Genomic DNA, 21,319 nt, shown 5'->3' with positions numbered 1-21,319 from the left:
CAAACAGGACCAGCATCAGTTATTTCATTGAAGGAAGAGCAAGGCAGAATCATGTTTTTCTTCTACCATTTATGTATGAGTGAATCATTTCCATGAATCAACATTAGAGATGTAAGATGTTACAAGAGCCTTTTGGAATGTATTAGTCTACACCCTGAATTTCTAGTATAATTCTAGTATAATTCACTATTCTAGTATTTCCAATAGAGATTTGCTGCTTTTCGGGTACTCATTATACAGAGTACTTTATTAAGCAAGGGGATAAGTTGGTAGAGCAAAAGGCAACCTTTGCAAATAAAAGATTACAATGTAATATGTGAGGCAAAAGTTCAAAAAAGTTAGCAGGATTAGCTAATAGTATAATTTTTCTACAGTGAGATTCCAACATAATTATTATGGCTTTCTATGCTTCATCACGAAACTACCAAATATTTAGCAAGGAGAGGAATAATACATCAATCATCTCTCCTTTACATTATTTTTACAAGCTAGACAAACTGTTTTTCTATTGTTTGTTTTTTCTGATCCTCATATATGACATCCCATCTTCTAGCCATCTCTTTGCCTCTGCAAACATTGTTCTGCATTCCTGAAATTATCTTTTTCCTTTTCTCCACTTCGATTCCTATTTTCATAAATTCTCAGTTGCAGCACCATCTCCTACATGAACACTTTCTTGATTTTCTTATTTGTCACATGATTAGGAAATACTTTTAAATTACCTTGTGTTTTGTATGTGTGTAAATTATTTTCCTTCCTTCCTTCCTTCCTTCCTTCCTTCCTTCCTTCCTTCCTTCCTTCCTTCCTTCCTTCCTTTTTTTTTCTTTTCTTTTCTTTTTTTTTTAATATTGAAGCAATTGGAATTAAATGACTTGCCCAGGGTCAAACAGCTAGGAAGTGTTGAGTGTCTAAGGCCAATTTTGAACTCAGGTTCTCTTGACTTCAGGACTGGTGCTCTATCCACAGCACCACCTAATTGCCCCTAAATTATTTTTCTTAATAAAGTGTAAACTATTTGATGAGATGTTAAGTTAAAAGATAGCATAAAAAATCAGTTATGATGAAAGAGAAAACAAAATATTCACATTTGGTGTCAAAAGGAAGGAAATATTAGAAACAAGAATTTATGAGATACTTATTATGTGCCAAGTACTGTGCAAAGTACTTTACAAATATTATCTAATTTTATACTCACAATAACCCTAGGCAGTATGTGATATCATTATCCACATCTTAGAGTTGAAGAAACTGAGGTTTGACAGAGGTAAAGTGATTTTCCAAAGGATTAAATCAAAGTCTTTCTAACTCTAGGCCCAGTGGCTGATTCACTGTACTACTTATCTACTCCTAAAAAGAAAAAAGGGACAAGTAGAAGAGACAAGGAATCACCAGAGAGAGATAGGATAGCAAGATACTAATGTTTAACAAAAGCCTAGGGAAGAGAGAATTCCAAAAAAGAGATAGTAGTTAGCAGTGCCAAAATGCTTCAGAAATGTCAAAGTCAATAAAAATTAAGAAAAATTATTTGGTATTTTATTAAGATATGACCTCCCCTTTGAAAATCTAATTTCAATTGATAGAGAGGCAGAAGAAAGATGATAGACTAAAAATAGTGGCAAATGAGTGAGTAAAGGTTTAACTTATCACCTTTATTATGTCATTATAAGTAAAACTATAGGTGATTTGAGATTTAACACTGCAGGTAGGTAGTTTAGTAGATAAATCACAGGGCCTGGAATCAGGAAGACCTTACTTCAAAATCAGCCTCAAACATTTACCAACTATGTGACCATAGGCAACTTGCTTAACCCTATTTGCTTCAGTTTTCTCATTTGTAAAATAAGCTAGAGAAAGAAATGACAAACCATACTAGTTTCTTTGCTAAGAAAATCCAAATGGGGTCACAGAATGTCAGATATGACTGAAAAACAATTGCCAATATTTTTATTTGTTTTTAATTTTCCTGAAAATTTATTTATACCTTTATTTAAATAAGAATATTATAAGTTAACAAGGATTGTAGATAGATAATTTCAAAAGTGCTAATAAAGAAATAACCATTTTAAACAGACTTCGGGTCCTTCAAAGTGAGGACTAAATCCTTGATAACCTCTGTTAAAGAAAATTCTTTTTTTCTTTTCAACGTGATGCAAGCAAATCATAAACAGTAATACTAAAACAAAACAAAAGAAAAAACTCAAACAACAAACCCTTAATGTGTTTGTATAAATCTATTGAGCCATAAATTTTCACTGAATTAAATATAGGAGGAATTCCTAGAGAATTTTTTATTTGATTTGCCTCAAGCTGCTTTCATTTTAAAATTCTCTTTGTTTCCTATTTCCATCTGTTAAAAGAGGGAAAAGGACATGATAATCTGTAAGACCTTCTAGTTCTAAATACATGATTTTAAATTCTTCCTTATGAATGGGTTCTCTCCTATTTCCTCATAAGCACTCTTCAATCTCCATCCAAACAAAAACATTTCTTTCATAAGTGATCTTATTGAAAACTACTACCCCTCTACATACTACCTCCATGTTCTTGTCACTTTGTTCTCAACCAACCTGCATATATATTCATTATATCCACTTTATCTTTTTATCCACTATTATGAAGTATTCTCTCCAAGCTTTGACCCATTATAACCAATATGATTGGTCAATAACTAAATCCTTTCATTCATTCCCTTTCATTTATTCAACAAATATTTCCTAAGTTTGTTTTAATTACTACACTAGATATTGGAGATTTATCCTTTGTCCAAATCCTCATGATACCCTTCCCTCATAGAGTTTATATTGGAGACTTGTGATGGAGAGAGCCATCTCAAACCAAAGAGGACTATGGGGACTAAATGTAGATAGAACACAACAAAGTATTTTCACATTTTTTGTTGTTTGCTTGCCTATTTTTTCTTTTCCTTATCACTTTTTCCCCTTTTGATCTGATTTTTCTTGTCCAGAAAGATAAACGTGGAAATATATTTAGAAGAATTGCACAGGTTTAACCTATATTAGATTACTTACTGTCTAGGGGAGGGAGAAGGGGTGGAAGAAGGGAGAAAGATTTTGAAAGGATGAATGTTGAAAACTATCTTTTCATGCATTTTGAAAAATAAAAACTCTTATTATAAAAGAAAAGTTAAATTGAGAAAAAATAACAGCAACATATAAAAAGAGTATCTATTTGTGGAGGAGGTACTAACAAAAAGAGCTCAGGATAGGTTAATTAACTTATCCTTATATCTTCAAGCTAAGCCTTGAAGAAAGTCATAAATAATATGAGTCACAAGTGAGTAAGGCATATATTTTAGGTATTGGAAAATAAAAAGGTCATGAGGAAGTGCTTAAAATGTCATTCTTATTTTTTGTTAGAAGATCAAACTATGCTTTGATCCCATCACCAGCATTATGGAAGGGCAGTTAGTCCACCAATAAACATTTTTTAGGGAGCTCTTCTTTCTAAGTGATGGCATGCTAGCAGGTTTAGCTGATCTGATAACATAGTTTATTAGGGTGTCACTGCTGTACTTACTATAGCTTGATGGAGCCACAAATGAGACTTGAGTACCAGGTGGACACCAAGATTAGTTAGAGGAGCAGCCCTGAAAAGGGTTCAGCAATCCCTGAGGTCAGAGGTGATACTCCTCCTAAATACACATATATTTTAAGTACTGAAGAAGTCCTCTGGTTGAGTGGGTAGAGAAGAATAATTAGTGCAGGCTCTGTGGAATTCTTAGAATTTAGTCAAACATTAAAAACACAAAGGTTATCTGCCACATCCAAAGCCATAAAAATCATTTTGATTTTTTACATTGTCATGGGCTTCAGTGACTCTGGAAGAGAGAGTGAGATAACTTTGTGCAACTCTGCCTCAATGAAATTCAATTTACACATGACTCTAAACGTAAATACGACACTTTGTAAATCAAGGACAAACAACAAGTAGTTACTATAGGCTAGATGGTGGGTGAAGGGAAAAAGACAAAAGACAAATATTTCCTGAGATTCAAGATATTATATTCTAATATACAAGGCACATACACAAAGTTAACCTTAGATGGGCTTGAGTGAGAGAAAAAAAAAAAAAAAAAACAACACAAAACTTTATTTGGAAGATAGAACCTGAACTGAAAGAAAGTGAAAGGGGAGAATCTAAGAAATGGAAATTGAGGAGAGCATTCAGAACACTCAAGTGAGAAATTAGAGCAGCACATAGATGATGCATCGATGAAGATTATATGAGAAAGTCATGTGGCTAAACTGTATAGCATGAAAACTGAATCATAGGATATGTGATTAACTTGGAAAAGTTAGATAAGTTTTGGTTATGAAAAGCATGCTTTATATCACATACCACCATTCTCTTGGACAAATCCTGAAGATTGTTCCATGCTGATCTTTACAAAGGTACTATTTGCTCCTTAGCCTTCTGCTTTTCCAGATGTGCAGAGTGGAAGGTACAGAGGGGAGAACAGGAACTGGCTGTCTTATCTCTCTTTTGGGAAAGTACTTGTTTCAAAGAAGTCATTTCACTTTCCTGAAATAGCTTAAATTATATTCATTAGACAATGTGTATTCTCTCAAACATGTTTTCCCTTCCTTCTCTCACAAGTACCATTGATTCTACTCCTTTATCCTTTTCAAGGATCATTTGATCTTCAACCTCCAAAGCTGAATAGGTAGACAAAGAACTACAAGGTGCAAGGCAAGAAGATCAAAATAGGGAATAGTAATTCTCCTCTTTCCCCTGATCTTTTCCGCTAAAATGTTAGTTCCAAGAAAGTGCTTTTGATTATCCTCCCCAGTAACCTTTCTCCCAACTGGGGAATAAATTAATTTCATGCATACTTGTCCACCCTACTTTACAAGAGAATTATAGAGATTTATCTCTTAAAGTGCTTTGATTGTCCATTTGGTGGTGTTTTATATTTTTTATTTTTTTGGACTTCTGTTTCTACTTTGTAAAAAAATAATTCTAAAAGGATATTTCATTGTAAGATGCTAAAGTATCTTTCAGGAGTACAATGCCATATTTCTCTGAGTTTTTAATTTAAAAAATATCCACTTGATATAATATAACCTTTTAGGCTACCTCAAATTGTGGGGAGAAAAATAGTGTCACTTTTTACTTTGAACATTTTGAAAGAATGTAAATTTTTCTTTTTTTAAATGTTATCCATAGAAAATGAGATTTTTCATGTATCAAAAAGTTAATTTCTAGATGTTCAAACACATTCTTTATTTCCTCTATTCCTCATATCTCTCAATATAGCAAAAATGTATATTTGCCCTACCTGAAATGCTCTAGTTTTAGAAGGACATTTATTGAAAAGACATTATTGACCTGAGATGGGTAAAATTCTCCTGACAATAATGATACTTTGTCTCTTTTTATTCAGTTATCCAAGTCCAATAGATTGATGATCTTAATAAAATTCTCTATGACTCTTCTCCACCTCTTCAAATCTCTTTGGCCCAGTCAAAGGTCCTCTGATGGCTTCTCATTTTGTTCCAAACATTACTTTTCATTTCAGCAGGCTCTTTGAGTTCTTTTATTTGTAACCTCATTTTTCTTTAGGCTTCTACCACTTAAGCTGACATATAATGACAAGTGAATCTACAAAGCAAGCAATATTTGTCCTACAATATGAGTTTTGAAGAGCTTGTTAGACTAAAATCATGAAGGCTAGAACAAAACAGAGAATAACCCTGGTTCATTTAACTGCTGATACAGATTAATAAGTCTTAATGTAATATTCCATAGTCATTGATCCTAGGCCAAAAGAAAAGTGATATTTCCTTATAACACTCATGGTTTCAGGAATGCATAGTAAAATGTCTGGATTACAACAGAAAAAAGAGTAAAAACTTCAAGCACTTGAATGACATTATATACATTCTTTTATCTCATTAAAATTAATTCAAAATCACAAGAGTAGTCTTTCAGATTTGCTTTCAGAAGTATTTATAGATATATAAATGTAAGTAACTTATCTTTGTTAGATCTGATTCAGGAATTATATGTAATGACTATTAGGGATACTTTTCTGTAGAAGAATAATCGGTTGACACAGTGATCATCATTGTAAAAGGATTATTTGACAATATTAGTGAGTAACTAGAAAGACTACTGTTTCATTGAATAAAATAATGGTAATATTGATAGATAAGTGAATAATCTTTTAATTGGTGATCTTGTTTACTTTCATCAATCTAGAGTTACTTTATCAGTAATCTTAAATCCTTGTTGAGATTTGGACTTTTTGATTTTTCAGTCTTAAAAAACCTGCAAGAAGGTAACCGTTTCTAATACCCTGCCACTTAAATGGCTTTTAGCAATATCATAGTCTATGTGAAATAAGTACTCAGTAAATAATGATACTGCATTTACACTTGTTTTCTCTGTTCACTGTGAAAAGAGGATAGTTATAAACAAAAGCAAATTCACTAGAGTGCTTATTTATAACATATAATTCTCTGTACTTTAGTACAATGGGCAACTCATGTCTGTATTCTTGGATGAATACTTGACTATTGTAGATTTTGGCTTTACGTGGAGACAAGCAAAAAAGAGAATCTGTCAGTGTTAAAACAGGAGATAATGCATTTTTCTTCAAAAGTGTACATCCCAGATAGTTCATATGCTCTAGCCAGCTGCAATAGCATAACCTCTATTTTGCCTACCATGTGTTTTCAGAAAGATTGCAATTTCTTAAGGAAACAGTTTCAGATCTAAACACTTAGGCTTTCATATATTTCTTTTATGGCATATTTTAATATTTTAAGGAAGGATGTATTTCTGACCAATGTGTCTAAGCTATTATAATGACCCCCCCCAAAAAAAAAGGATTATATTTAGAAATTTACCTTTTTATTTACAATTTATTAGCACTGTGAAAATTTAAACCTAAATTCACACTTTGTACATTGAATCAACACAGAAATGAGGTGGGAGAAAAGAAAGAGGGAAGGGAGGGAGGGAGGAAAGAAGGAAAGGAGAAAGAAAAGAAAGAAGGAATGAAGGAAGGGAGGGAGAGAGGCAGGGAAGGAGATAAAAAAGAAAGAAGGAAAGAAGGAAGGGAGGGAGGAAGCAGGGAAGGAAGGAAAGAAGGAGGGAAGGAAGGAGAGAGGAAAGGAAAGAAGAAAGAAAAGAGGGAGGAAAGGAAAAAAGGAAGGAAAGAGGGAGGAAAGGAAAGAAGGAAGGAAGGAAGGAAGGAAGGAAGGGAAGGAGAAGAAAAGGGAGAGAGGGAGGCAGAAAGAAAGGAAGAAAGAGAAAAATGAGTGAAGGAAGGGAGGCAGGAAGGAAGGGAGGGAGGGAGGAAAATATTTCATTTTTCTGCCAAATCACCAACTGCAATCTGATCAATAACCAGAAATGGAAAAGAAATGTTCATACGTTAATATATATATACATACATATATATGTATATATATACACATATACATATATAATCTTTTTGTGTGTGCACATATGTGTTCTGAAGTAAATTTGGGAATAAATCCCATAGTCTACATTTTTATTTTAGGTGGCTTAGCTTAAATAATAATGTATAGTATGACATAGGCACACTTTCCTAAGGTGAAGTTAAGTTCTTTAAACGTAACTATCACTAGAAGTCTTACCAGAAAAAAAACAAAACAAAACAAAACAAAAAAATAAATAAACAAACAAAAAAACCCAAACCCAAACAAATCAAACAAACCAAAGTATTGAGAGTGTTGTTGTTTTGTTTTATTTTGATTGTTGAGAGCAACAGCTAGAATCCACTGTAAACACTAGAGGATTGTTGGGGCCATTGGTCCAGGAAAGCACTATACTTTAGAGAAGTCAAAGTAAAGGAAAGGAGCAAGCATTGCTTAAAAGGTTCTGATATGTTATACCATCTCAGAATGTGCCGTCTTTGAGGAAGAAGGAAGTTATATGGAACGCTGTAACTTGGTAATGATACCCAGAATAAGTAAGGAGATGATAAGATGGAACTTAATTATCCTCCATGAATTCAAGTCACCAGGCCCAGAAGCTCAAATACTCTATATCTTTAGATAATGGAAGAGCTGGCAGTTATAATTGCTGAGCCATTATAAGGAATATTTGAAATATCATGAAAATTGGGAAAGAGACCAATGTTGGAGAATAAATGACTCAATTTTCAAAAAGACAAGGAGAGAGTCTTACACAATAGAATAATGAGTTTGGCTTAGATTCCTGAGAAAATTCTAATACAGATCATAAGAGGTAAATAATTAATATCTGTAAAATGAAATGATGATTGCAAAAAAAAAAGCCAGAATTATTTTGTTAAGAAGAGATTATGCCAGATGAAATTAACTTTCATTTTTGGGGAAAGATTATTAAACCACACTGTGGTATAACAGATTGAGAGATGGCTGTAAAAACAGGAAAATATGAATTCAAGTCCCTTTTTTGACATGTTGGTTGTGCAATTTTGCATAACTCAATTAACTTATCAGTGATCTGGGCAACTCTTTTAAGACTTTGTGTTTCAATATACACAAAAGAAGTTTGCTCTCCTGAGAATTTCATATAACAATGAAATGAAATAGTTCTAAGCTATTACTATCCCTCCTAAACTATATGGTAAGGATATTCTATGGCTATAGTTTGTCTAGCAAAGTTTTTAGCAAATTTTTTTTTTGATAAATTATCTCATATCATTCTTATGGAGAGATGAAATAAAGGATAATTTCATTAGAGACATTCATAACGGGTTAGATGGTTTTAATAGTTCAATATTAGGGAATGATAGAAAGATGAAATAGTAGATAGAGTTTTCTGGCTTTTAAGCCAGGAAGATTCCTCTTTCAGAGTTCAAATCTGACCTCAGATACTTACTAACCATGGGCCCTGGACAAATCACTTAACCCTGTTTGCCTCTGTTTACTCATCTGTAAAATGAGCTGAATAGGAAAATGGCAAATCATTCCAACCATGCAAACCCCAAGTAACAGTAACAACATTAATGGAACATAAATCTTCAGTAAAGTTCCTCAAAGAATTGGCATTTATTTGTCCCTGTGCTGTTCAACAATTTTATCAATTAAAAATAAAGTAAAACAAAGCAATTTTATCAATTACTTGTATGAATGTATACAATTCATACTAATAGAAGTAGATGATTTTTTAAGAATAGAGGGATAGCTAAAAAAAAAAAAAAATGGACAGTAGTATAATCAAGATTTTAAAAGCTCTCACAAGGGAAGGAGGAAAAAAGATCAGAAATCCTAAACCTTTGCTTTCCCATTCAGAAAGAGTAATTCTCAAAGTCTCACATTTTGGCCCTTATGATAAGTTATAATAAGCCATAGCAGCACCAAGAATACATGAGTCATATCCCAGACACCTTCAGTATAGTCAGATTACTTATCCTTATGTGATGTAGTGATGAACTTGGGAAAGTAAGAGAACATCTAGACCTAGCCTCCCATAGTTAATATTTTTTCTTATATCAGAGCTATCTATAGTAAAGTGTCAAATTAGTGGCTGCTAAATTCTAGTTTTGTATGCCTGTCTTGTGGCAAGTGGAATCAGCAATTAACCGACCAGGCAAAATGGCATTCCTCAGGAGCCAGGTCCTTATAGTTGGGATCCTACTAGGCCAGGAGAGAAGGCTTGTTCCAAAATGTGAACTGAATGCTTCAGTCTCTGAATAGTATCAGAAGGATTTAGATGTGTAATTTCCAATGTATAAATTCTAATTATCAATAGAAGCTTGCTATCCTCTGCTCATCTTACTAGAGTAAACATCTTGTAAGACTAAGTCCATAATAAGAAAGACTGGACAAAATGTAATTGTTTGACCCATATAATTTATAAGTATCAACTAGGGCACAATAAAAGGTAAGCAACTGGTGGAGCCAAGATGGAGGACAGGACACACACATCTATCCAAGCTCTCCTTTACACTCAGCCTACTTCTTTTATGAAAGGCCTCAGAATTAGTGCTTGACTATCAAAATCCATGAATATTGGGAGTACAACACATTACCAACAGAAGATAATCTCGAAATTCACCAGAAAAAGTCTGTTTTTGCTTGCGGGTAGAGATGGCTAGGCCAGGCGCAGAATGTAATAGGTAGGTAGGCAAGTAGGTGGTGAGAGCATGGAAAACAGCTCATGTTGAGCAGACTCGAGGGAGTGAGGGGGTGGTCTCAGCCAGTGGAAAATTTGTGGGGAGAACTCTACCACAGTGTCAGCTGCTCTGGCAGCAAGCCAGTAGATCAAAAGAGAAGCTATAAACACGGGGTAAAAATTGTGACCGCAAAATGCTAGAGTCTCTCGGGACCTGAGCACACTCACCCAGCATTGGGAGGGACTCAGCACGATCTCAGTACATAACCTCTGATCCCAGTGCAGATGCTGACCACAGCGCAGATGCTGATCCCAGCACAGCCATTGCTGTCCCACTGCTGCTTCACTACTACTTCCTATTGTCTGTTGCGGAAGCTTGGTAATACAACATTGCCCCAAAAGCAGACTTCAGTTTTTTTTGTTTTGTTTGTTTGTTTGTTTGTTTTGTTTTGTTTTGTTTTGCCAAAATGAGTAAACAGTTAAAACAAACTCTAACTATAGAGAGCTTCTATACTGATAGAGAGCAGACTTCAAACCCTTAGGAGACTAAATGCAGATTATCTCCAAATGAAGCCCCAAATGGTAATATAAGCTAATCCCCATCACACAAGGCTCTTATAGAAGAAATTAAAAAGGCTCTTAAAAAAGAACTAGAAGAAAAATGGGGAAAGGAAAGGGAAGCTTCACTAGAGGGTCTGGATAAGTTACATTACTCATTAAAAGATAGAGTGGATAAAGAAATTAAATCCTTGAAAAACAGAATTAGTGAAACGAAAAAAGAAAATAGCTCTCTAAAAAATAAAATTGGTGAAATGGAAAAAAAGTTCCTTAGAACAAAACAACTCATTTAAAAACTCAATTGGACAATTACAAAAAGAAATTTTAAAAAGAAAATGAAAATAATTCATTAAAAATCAGAATTGAACAAATGGAAATGAATGACTCAAGGAGACACCAAGAATCAATCAAGCAAAACAAAAAAAAAAAAAAAATAGAAAAATAGAAAAAAACGTTAAATACTTACATGGGAAAACAACAGACCTGGAAAATAGATCTAGGAGAGATAATCTAAGGATTATTAGACTTCCTGAAAATCATGATTAAAAAAAAAAAAGCCTAGACACTATTTTTCAGGAAATCATCAAAGAGACTGCCCAGATGTTGTACAAACAGAAGGTAAAATAGACACTGAAAGAATTTATTGATCACCTACTGAGAACCCAAAACCAAAACTCCAAAATTTGTTGTGGCTAAATATCCAGAACTAAATTCCAGAACAAGGAAAAAATACTACAAGCAACTAGAAAAAAAAATTCAAATACAGAGGAGCCACAATAAGGATTAATCAGGATCTAGCAGCATACATATTAAAGGATCAAAGGGCCTAGAATCTGATATTTTGAAAGGCTAAGGAACTTGGTATGCAGACAAGAATAACTTACCCAGCCAAACTGAGCATTTTCTTCTGAGGAAGAAGATGGACATTCAATGAAATAGGTGAATTCCATCTATTTCTGACCAAAAAAAAACAAAAAACAAAAAACAAAAAACAAAAAACAAAAAAAAAATGGAACTAAAAAAGTTTGACCTCCAAATATAGTACTCAAGAGAAACATAAAAAGGTAAAAAGAAATCTTGGGAACTCTATTTCTGTTATGAGTATACATAAAGAGTACATGTATAACTTGGTTTTTAGTGTTATAATATAAAAAGAATCTAGAGGTGGAAAGGAAATTGTATCAGAAAAAGGGAAAAGTGGAGATACTACATCTCACAAAGAGGCAAAGGAAATCTATTATATCTGAGGGAAAGAAGAGAGGGGGTGAACATAGTGTGAATTTTACTCTCATCAGAATTGGCTCAAAGAGAAAATATTAGACATATTAAATTTACAGAGAAACTTCTCACACCTCATTGAAAAGTGGGAGGGGAAAAGTGAAAAGGGAAGGAGCAGGCTAAATAGAAGGGAATACAGAAATTATAAGGGAAAGGTTTAAAAAAAAAAGTTTAAGGGACTCTAAGGGAGGGGGAGGAAGAGAAACTAATGAGGGAGGGCTGCTCGAGGCAAGTGGTGCTCACAAGTTTAATATTGGAGAGGGGGAATAAGGGGAAAAGGAAAGTGAAAAGCATAATCTAGGGTTAACAAGATGTCAGGAAATACAGAATTAGTCATTTTAACCATAAATGTGAATGGGGTAAACTCCCCATAAAGTGGAGGCAGATAGCAGACTGGATTAAAAGTCAGAATCCTATAAAAAGAGAACTGTGTAAATATGTACACATATGTTGTATTTAAGATATACTTTAACATGTTTAACATGTATGAGACTGCCTGCCATCTAGGGGAGGGGGTGGAGGGAAAGAAGGGAAAAGTTGGAACAGAAGTGTTTGCAGGGATCAATGTTGAAAAATTACCCATTCATAAATTCTGTCAATAAAAAGCTATAATAATAATAATAAAAAGGTTAGCAACTGTTTTACATAAACTGGAGAGTGACTGGCTATTCTGAGGAGCATGAAGCTCCAAATGCCTAAAAGTAGCTGATTCTGCCCACCCTTTTTTTCCTGACAAAGTCTTCATCTAACCTGTTCTTTATGGACATCCAAAAACATGGATATCGCAGGGTCATAAAGGCCTAAATGGAGAGGTGCTAGACAATCTGTTTTACATCTTCAAGGACTAATCCAAGCCCCACTTACAAGTCAGATATTTGTAAAATAGGTTCATCAAACTTTCAGATGAATAGTGTAGATTTTCAAAAGCGTAAAGAAACCAATAAGGTGTCTGCCTTCTTTCCTTATCATGGGGAAATGAATGTCTGTAGATTATTCAGGATTTTGTCTAGAATAATCTGGATTTTCTCCATCCACTGTATTTTTTAAAATGTTATAGAATGGGTTGGACCCTGGATTTTCTTAGAGTTGTTTTCTACCCCTTGTCCCTCTAATGGGCTCTAATATGATTTAAAGCCTCTGCTACTGTGGCTTCTTCTAGTCTGGTCTATGCCATTGTTATAGTGGAAAAAACAACAACAAAATGCTCTCGGGAAGGAATGCGTTGTTGTTGTTTTAGTCTATCCCCACTATAATATAACAATATGAAAGTTAGTTCATGTAGCCCTAGAGAAAGACAACAAAGATATATTGAACTCCTCAGATAAAAAGAAACTGTTCCTGATTAGTCTTAGCCATAGAAATAGACAAAAAAGAATCAGCCACATTGATAGCCTAAACAACTCACTATACAATCGGGTTACAACCTTGAAAAAAATCAGTAATATCTCTAGAGATAGTTCTGATGACTTGGTTCAGCTTCCTGTAGTCCACCATAAGGTACCATATGTCTTACTTACAAGATTATTGTTAGGTGATTTTATAAAAGGGAATCCTCCAGCATCCTTCATATCCATCATTAGGACATTTTCTTTTGCCCTCTTGGAGCACCAACATTATATGGTGTTTACCACATGTGATGGTTCAGGATTATTATTCTGATAAGATCTTGATTACAATAATGGCTCTCATTTGATCCTACACACTGTAACACACCTAGAGGTTAGTTGAAAAGATCTCAACAAATAATAAGAACATAATACTCCTTCCTTCCATGGACAGCCTCCTATAGTCTCCCCTCAATGATTCAAATGGGGCAGGAACCTTGAGGGATACTTAGGCATGGGTGGGGCTTACAGATCCTAGTAGTCTGGTACTTAATTTCTTGGTTCAATTTTACCAGCATTCTCTTAGTCTGGCCATAAATTGTTTTGTTTTGTTTTGTTTTTTTTTAATTTTATTGTTCATAAACCAGAACCAAAACACCTTCCTAGGAATGGCACCATCTCATTCTGCCTCCTTATCAGGGCAGTAATGGGCTCTGAAACTCTAGTCTCAGAATGACTTATTTGCATTGATAGCAGTATTTTCCCAAGCCTCAAGTGCCACAACTTTCTGCTGAAAATGGCTCAGTCTACAATCGTGCAGTTATATAATTAGTATATAATAATTAATTTAGAGATCCAGAGATAAAATCTGAAGCCATCTGGATGAAAGAAGTTTTAATCTAGTTGATCTAAAGACTAGATGAGTGTAAAAAGTCATGGTAGGTCTTATTACTGTTCAGCTGTTTTTATATGTAGTAGATTCTTTTTGACCCCAATTGGACTTTTCTTGACAAATATTGGAGTGGTCAGTCATTTCCTTCTGCAGATCAGTGCACAGATAAGGCAAATGAGGACAACAGAGTTAATTGACTTGCCCATGGTTGTATAACTAATGTCCAAGGCCATATTTGAACTCAGATCTTCCTGACTTCAGTCCAGGGACTCTATTCACTGTACTACCTAGTTGTCTGGTAGGCCTTGAGGAAAATATAAATTCAATCTATTAAATTCTTTTCAAAACTTCACTCGCTCCTTTGAAAATATCTTCTGCTACTTGGTTGCAAGGTTATTTCGTCTATACCATGCCAGGTGCAAATACTTCCCTATTTCAGCCTTCCAACAAATTTAGTTGGCCCAATAAATGTTCCTTAGAGTTTTCCCAGGCTAGGGAAGTCCTAAGCCAAGAGTCTTTTCTGAAATGTTTCTAATACACAGAGATTCTTTAGCTTTTCTGGCAATTATCTTCACATGAGGATCACCAAAGCCCTCTTTGGGGAGGAAAGAGAAGTTAAATTTGATTGTTCCTTAGTCTCTTTCCCAGATGTGCTTCCCTTTCTTATCTCATGGCTCAGGTTTCAGAAGGAATAAGATTAGAGACCTTTCATTCAGTTTCTAGATGAGATGTCTTAATCCTCATTCTCATAAGAAAAAAATCTCTTCACTTGCATCACCCAACCTTCATTCACAATTCTTTTGTTTTTGTTGTAGTACCAAAAGGCCAAGAGTTCTATCGCTAGCTGCTGAATTGGTTGGCTCAGCCGACCTTCAGTCTGACTATTCTAACATTCTAACTTCTGCAGTACAGTCAGCAACATGTAGAAAGAGCTGGCCTCTCCGACAACCTTCTAGAAACTACAGAGATAATCCATCATTTGAGATTGTAGAACCAAGTATGAGATGAATGCAAGCCTTACCTCTAAGTAGTAAAATTCTCTAGCATTTAGTTAAAATTTACTTGGAGGCATGAAGTAGGTTGGTGGTCCTTATCTTGTGGAATCAATTGTATTGCATTCTTTTGCATATAATTATGAGAGAGAGAGAAAGACAGAGACAGAGACAGAGACAGCCTAGAAGTTCTTATATTATCATTCTGACATTGCACAACTTTTTTTTTTTTTTCCTTTTTAATTTTCTCCTGGCACAATATTATTCTGTACTTCAAAAATCACTGAATGTGGAAATTCTAAGATGGCAAAACTATGGACTGAGTCCTGATGACTTTTAATGTGCATATGATTGGAAGTTTAAGCTCCATGCAATTAGCAGAAAATTCATCCAAGCATTTTTAATTGCCAATGTGAATTTGGTATAATTCCTGGAATGCTTAGTAACTAGTGAATGCCAGAATAGGACTAACGAAATGTTCTTATTTAGGGCAAAATTTAATCTGCTCCTTCTCTTTCTCTTCCCCCACCTTTTTTCTGAACTTTGCAACTTCCTGACCAATGTTTGTGTCTAAGCAACAATTGATCATTTCTAGATTAACTAGCTAACATGAAGTAGCAGAAAATTCTACTATCTTCCTTTTGGTTTGGAATTCTTTCTCTATTTATTCCTCTACAAACTTTAAATTGAGCAAAATACTAGAACTAAGATTTGACTGCTACTACTTGCTTTTGAATGTATTCTTTACTTAATACATAAGGTAGGGAGGGTCCCTGTAATCTCAATTTGGATTGCAATCCCTAAGCAAAATTCACCCTCTTATATAATTCAGAATTGTGTAAGGACCAATAGAGCTGCCAATTGCCTCTTGTTTCTGCATGTTACACAGGTTTAGACCACTCTGTGTGGGATCTGGGATCCCTTCTTGTCTTTACGTACAGCCTTTCAGTGAACTTGAGGACTCTTTGATATGCTCCTTGTGGGACTGACCTATAAAAATCCTATAAATCCACAACCCACTGTCTATGAGTCTCCCTTTGTGGATCTAGGTTGTAAAAATTACTCATGATTTTTTTCTTGGATTTCCTATACAGGATTCTATCAGGTTCATTTGTTTAAGTGAGTTTAGGGAAGGAGCTTGCTGTACTTCTTCCAGCTACACTGCCATTTTGGCCTCATTTTTATACATATTAACTTTTCACGGCAATTTCAATTTTTCAGGCTTTGATGATTTCCCTGGTTTTCCATTATGAACAAACTAATCCATCTGCTGAGGATCATACAAAGAACACTGCCTGTAATGATTAGAAGGGCTCTGGCACTAGGAAGCCAGGAAGTATCCCATGGTCCCACAAAATATTTCTCCTCAGTATTTCCAGGATTCTTCATTCAGTTTAACCACAATGTAAGCAAATGACTTGTGGGATCACATAGTGGGTCCATGACAAAACAAGTCTCATCCTTCTACCTAACTTTCAATGCTTCAAGACAATGATTTTTGCGTTCCTGTTTTTGCTCTTTTCCAGTTCTATCTCCTTTTACTGATTTTCATAATCACAATACCTGTTCCTGCCATTTGAACATAATCTGATCTGTTAATGCTAAAATGTGGAATCTAGGACAAAATACTGTTGTGATCTCATTTCATTTAAAACACATCATTTAAACATTATGACTCTTTTAATAGATGCTAAACAATAAGAAACTACTTTTTGGTCACTGCAGAATACAGTAATAATACTGAAATATTGACATTTCAATCCAATAAAACTACCATATGATTTTTCATATACTCTATGCTACCTTTGCCTCCCTTCTTCAAATGAGTAATAAGCAAATTATCCCTTGTTTTCCTAATTTGTTTATGGTATCATCCTTTATGCCCAAATCATGTATCCATTTTGACTTTATTTTGGTATGGGGCATGAGATGTAGGTCTATGCTGAGTTTCTGACATTATTTTTCAGTTTCACAGCAATTTTTGTCAAATATTGAATTCTTATTCCAGAGGCTGGAGTTTAGGGAGTTTATCAAACCCTACATTGCTTTGGGATTTGATTATTGTGTTATATGTATTTAATCTATTCCACTGATCCGCCATTCTATTTCTTAGTCAGTACCAAATGGTTTTGATAACTGCTGCTTTATAATATGGTTTTAGGCTTGGTACTGCTAATCTCCAATCTTTGGTTTTTGTTTGTTTGTTTGTTTGTTTGATTTTTCATTAATTTCCTTGATATTCTTGACCTTTTTATTTTCTTTCAAATGAAATTTGTTATTATTTTTCTAGTTCTATAAAATAATTTTTTAGCAATTTGATTGGTATGGCGCTCAATAAGTAAACCAATTCTTGTTGTAGGTTTCAGATAGATATTGCTTATTATTTTAAGGAAAGCACCCTTTATCCCTCTGCTCTCTACTGTTTTTTAACAGGAATAGAGTGCAGTATTTTGTCAAAAGGTTTTTTCTGTATCTATTCAGATTATCATATGATTTCTGTTGGTTTTGTTATTGATATGGTAAATTATCAATTATGGCAATTATGGTCAACATGATAATTATGGCCAATTATGGTAATAGTTTTACGGACATTGAACCAACCCTGCATGCCTGATATAAATCCCACTTGGTCATAGTGTATTATTGAACTGATAAGTTGTTGTAATCTCTTTGCTAATATTTTATTCAAAATTTTTGCCTCAATATTTAATTAGGGAGCTTGGTCTGCAATTTTCTTTCTCTGTTTTGGCTCTTCCTGGTTTAGGTATAAGGGCTATATTTGTGTCAGAGAAGGAATTTGGCAATATTCTTTACCTATTTTTCCAAATAGTTTCCATAATAATGCAATCAATTATTCTTTAAATGTTTGGCAGAATTCATTTGTGAATCCATCTGGCCCTGGAGATTTTTTTTCTTAGTGAGTTCATTAATGGCATATTCAATTTCTTTTTTCTAAAATGGGACTATTTAAGTATTTTATTTCCTCTCTGTTAATCAGGGCAATTTATATTTTTATAAATATCCATTTCAGATAGATTGTCAGACTTGTTGCTATAGAGTTGGGCAAAATAGCTCCTAACTATTTCTTTAATTCCTTTTTCATTGGCAGTAAGTTCACCCCTTTCATTTTTGATGCTAGTAATTTGACTTTTTTCCCTTTCCTTTTTCTGATCTAATTAACCAAAAATTTATCTATTTTGTTAGTTTTTTTTTTCATAAAACCAAATCTTACTTTTATTTATTAGTTCAATAGTTTTCTTAGTTTCTATTTTATTAATCTCTCCTTTGAGTTTCAAAATTTTTAATTTGGTATTTAATTGGGGTTTTTAAAATTTGTTATTTTTCTAGTTTTTTTAGTTGCATTTTTATTTCCTTGTTTTCTTCTTTCTCTATTTTATTTATGTAGTTATTTCTATATTTAGAGACATAAAATTTCTCTACAAACTGCTTTGGCTGCATCCAAAGGTTTTTCTATGTTGTCCCATTATTATTATTCTTTTGGATGAAATTATAGATTGTTTCTGTGATTTGTTGTTTGACCCACTCATTTTTTAGAATTAAATTATTCAAATTGTTTTTATCCTATCTTTCCCTGGCCCTTTATTGAATATAATTTTTATTGCATTATGGTCTGAAAAAGAAGCATTTACTATTGCTGCCTTATTGCATTTGATTATAAGGTTTTTATGCCCTAATACATGGTCAATTTTTGTGTAGACACCATATACTGCTGAGAAAAATGTGTATTCCTTTCTGTTCAATTTTCTCCAAAAATCTATCATATCTAGAATTTTTTAGGATCCTGTTAATCTTCCTAGTGTCTTTCTTGTTTATTTTGCGGTTACATTTGTCTGATTCTGAGAAGGGAAGGTTGATATCCCCCCATAGAATAGTTTTGCTGCTTACTTCTTTGGACAGTAATTAGTCTTTAGACTTTAGATTTTAAACAGTAGCTAGTTACTTGCTTAAAATCTTCTTTACGAATTTGCCTGTTCTACCATTTGGTGTATACACATTTAATATTGTTACTACTTAATTATTTATGGTACCCTTTATCAAGATGTAATTTCCTTCCTTATCTCTTTTAATAAGATCTATTTTTACTTTTGTTTTATCTGAGATCACAATTAGTACTCCTTTTTTTTTTTTTTTTTTTTTTTTTTTGTTAGTTCAGTTAAAGTACAATAAATTCTGTTCCAGGCTTTTACCTTTACTCTATATATGTCTCTCTGGGTCAAATGTGTTTCTTGTAAACAACATATTTTAAGATTCTGTTTTTTAAAGCACTCTGTTCTATGGGAAAGTTCATCCCAGTGACATTAACAATTATGATTATCATCTCTGTATTTCCCTCCATCTAATTTTCTCCTCGTACATACTATTATTCTCTTTCCACCCTGCTGTCATATGTGTGTTTTTTTTAAACTCACCCCACCCATTACCTTAACTCATATCACCCCTCCCCCTCTCTTAGTAGTATTTTTAACCTAATCCACTCACTTAAGTTATCTTCTATCAACCCTTCCCCCTTCTCTTGCCTTTTCCTCTAGTATTTCTGCCCTCCCTTCTATCCTGTCCTTTCTCTTTTTTCCCTCTTTCTCCTTCTGCTTTATAGGGTTAGATAAATTTCTATACCCAACTGACTAAATTATTTCCTCTTAGAGCCAAAACTGATGAGATCAAGCTTCAGACAATGTTTATCCCTCTCCCTTCTTTCCCTTGATTGTAATAGGTCTTTTGTACCTTTCCATATGAACTTAATTGTGCCATTATATTTCCCTTTTTTTTTAGTAGACAGTTTCCCACCCCTTAATGTCTTTTTCTTTGATATCATCACATCCCAGTGATGACATTTGCAGCCACGCCCTCAGGTCATGTGATACCCTCCCCACCCCCACCCCCACCCTCAATCCCCATTGTCTGTCCCAGTAGCAGCTACAGTGCTCACTCACATTTCACTCTTTGAGGTTTCCTCTGTGGACATTCTGTTCTCATCTGAGTTTGCGCTTTGGTTGGCCCTTTCACCATAGTAGCTTTCTATGGTCAAGGTTCTGTTCCTTGTTTTTTTTTTTTTTTCTTTCCTTTTCTTTTGATATTTCTTCTATTTTTATTTTTAAGATGGACCTCTGCCCCTGGGGTAAAGGGGGCGTTGTCCCAAGCTTCCTGATAGGTGTATGACTGGAAACTCTTTTTGAGTAATGCTAGAGAGGCCTTCTCCCAGTACTAATAAAGTGCCCCTTATAATTTCCTTCTGACCATTTATCTGACTCCTTTAAAAATTGTGTATTGAGAGTTCAGGAAATCATCTCCACAAATTCAGTTGCCCACAAGGCTTATTGACAGCTTTCTTAGTGGTAAATTCGCTCTTATCCCAGTGAGACAGAATTTCTGCTGAATTTTTCTAAGTTGTCTTTGGTTGGAAAATGTTTTCAGCCTGCTCTTGTGTTGATTCTAGCACTCCAAAATTATCTTGAGATATTATTTCAATGGTATTTGAAGGAAAATTTGTAAGAGCTAAGGTACATTCCTGCCTTAACTATGTCATCTTGGCTTCCCATATTATCAAATCTAATAAGTTGACTGTTTCTATTTTGCCTTGATTAAAAAAAAATAGTTAAGCAACACTATGTGAGTCTTAAATTTGGCACTGACCTATTATTGACTATGATTTTGTCTAGGGTTTCAATAATTTGAATTTCAGTCATTTGAATAATTCTGAATTTGCCTAAGTATAATATCAACTACTCCAAATATACCTAGTTTTGCATGTCAAGATAGAATGAAGGACTACTAAATCAATTTATATAATCTGTACCTTTGTCAATGTTTTCTTTTTTATGGAAGAAAAAAAAAGGAGGAGAAAGAAAGAAAGAAACAAAGAAAGAAAGGAAAAAGAAGAAGAAGGAGGAAGAGGAGGAGGAGGAGGAAGAGGAGGAGGAGGAGGAGGAGGAGGAGGAGGAGGAGGAGAAAGAGGAGGAGGAGGAGGAGGAGGAGGAATAATTAAGAGGGGAAAGAGGAGAGAAAGGAAGAAAGGGAGATGGGGAGGAAGGTGGGAAGGAAGAAGGAAATATTCCTAGATCCATTCTACTGTCTAGAAAGAACACCATGCCATTTTTGAATAGCCTAGTTTTATACTGTACAAATCTGGTCCCATTTTCTTTTAATCTAATATTAATTTA

General features: G+C 34.2%; 1 long non-coding RNA gene across 1 annotated transcript in view; it reads right to left on the bottom strand.

Annotated features, from left to right (window-relative positions):
- The window catches only part of LOC127553439 (uncharacterized), a 34,682-nt gene extending 13,678 nt beyond the window's left edge, over positions 1-21,004 (bottom strand). The window contains exon 1 of the long non-coding RNA XR_007951740.1: positions 20,093-21,004. This is a non-coding gene — a long non-coding RNA (uncharacterized LOC127553439). The remainder of the gene's footprint in view (positions 1-20,092) is intronic.
- Positions 21,005-21,319: the final 315 nt, after the last annotated feature.

The sequence above is a fragment of the Antechinus flavipes genome, chromosome 3 (assembly GCF_016432865.1).
Source record: "Antechinus flavipes isolate AdamAnt ecotype Samford, QLD, Australia chromosome 3, AdamAnt_v2, whole genome shotgun sequence".
NCBI classification, from domain to species: Eukaryota; Metazoa; Chordata; class Mammalia; order Dasyuromorphia; family Dasyuridae; genus Antechinus; species Antechinus flavipes.
The sequence above is the reverse complement of the archived record's forward strand: the minus strand, read 5'-3'. Positions and strand labels throughout refer to the sequence as shown.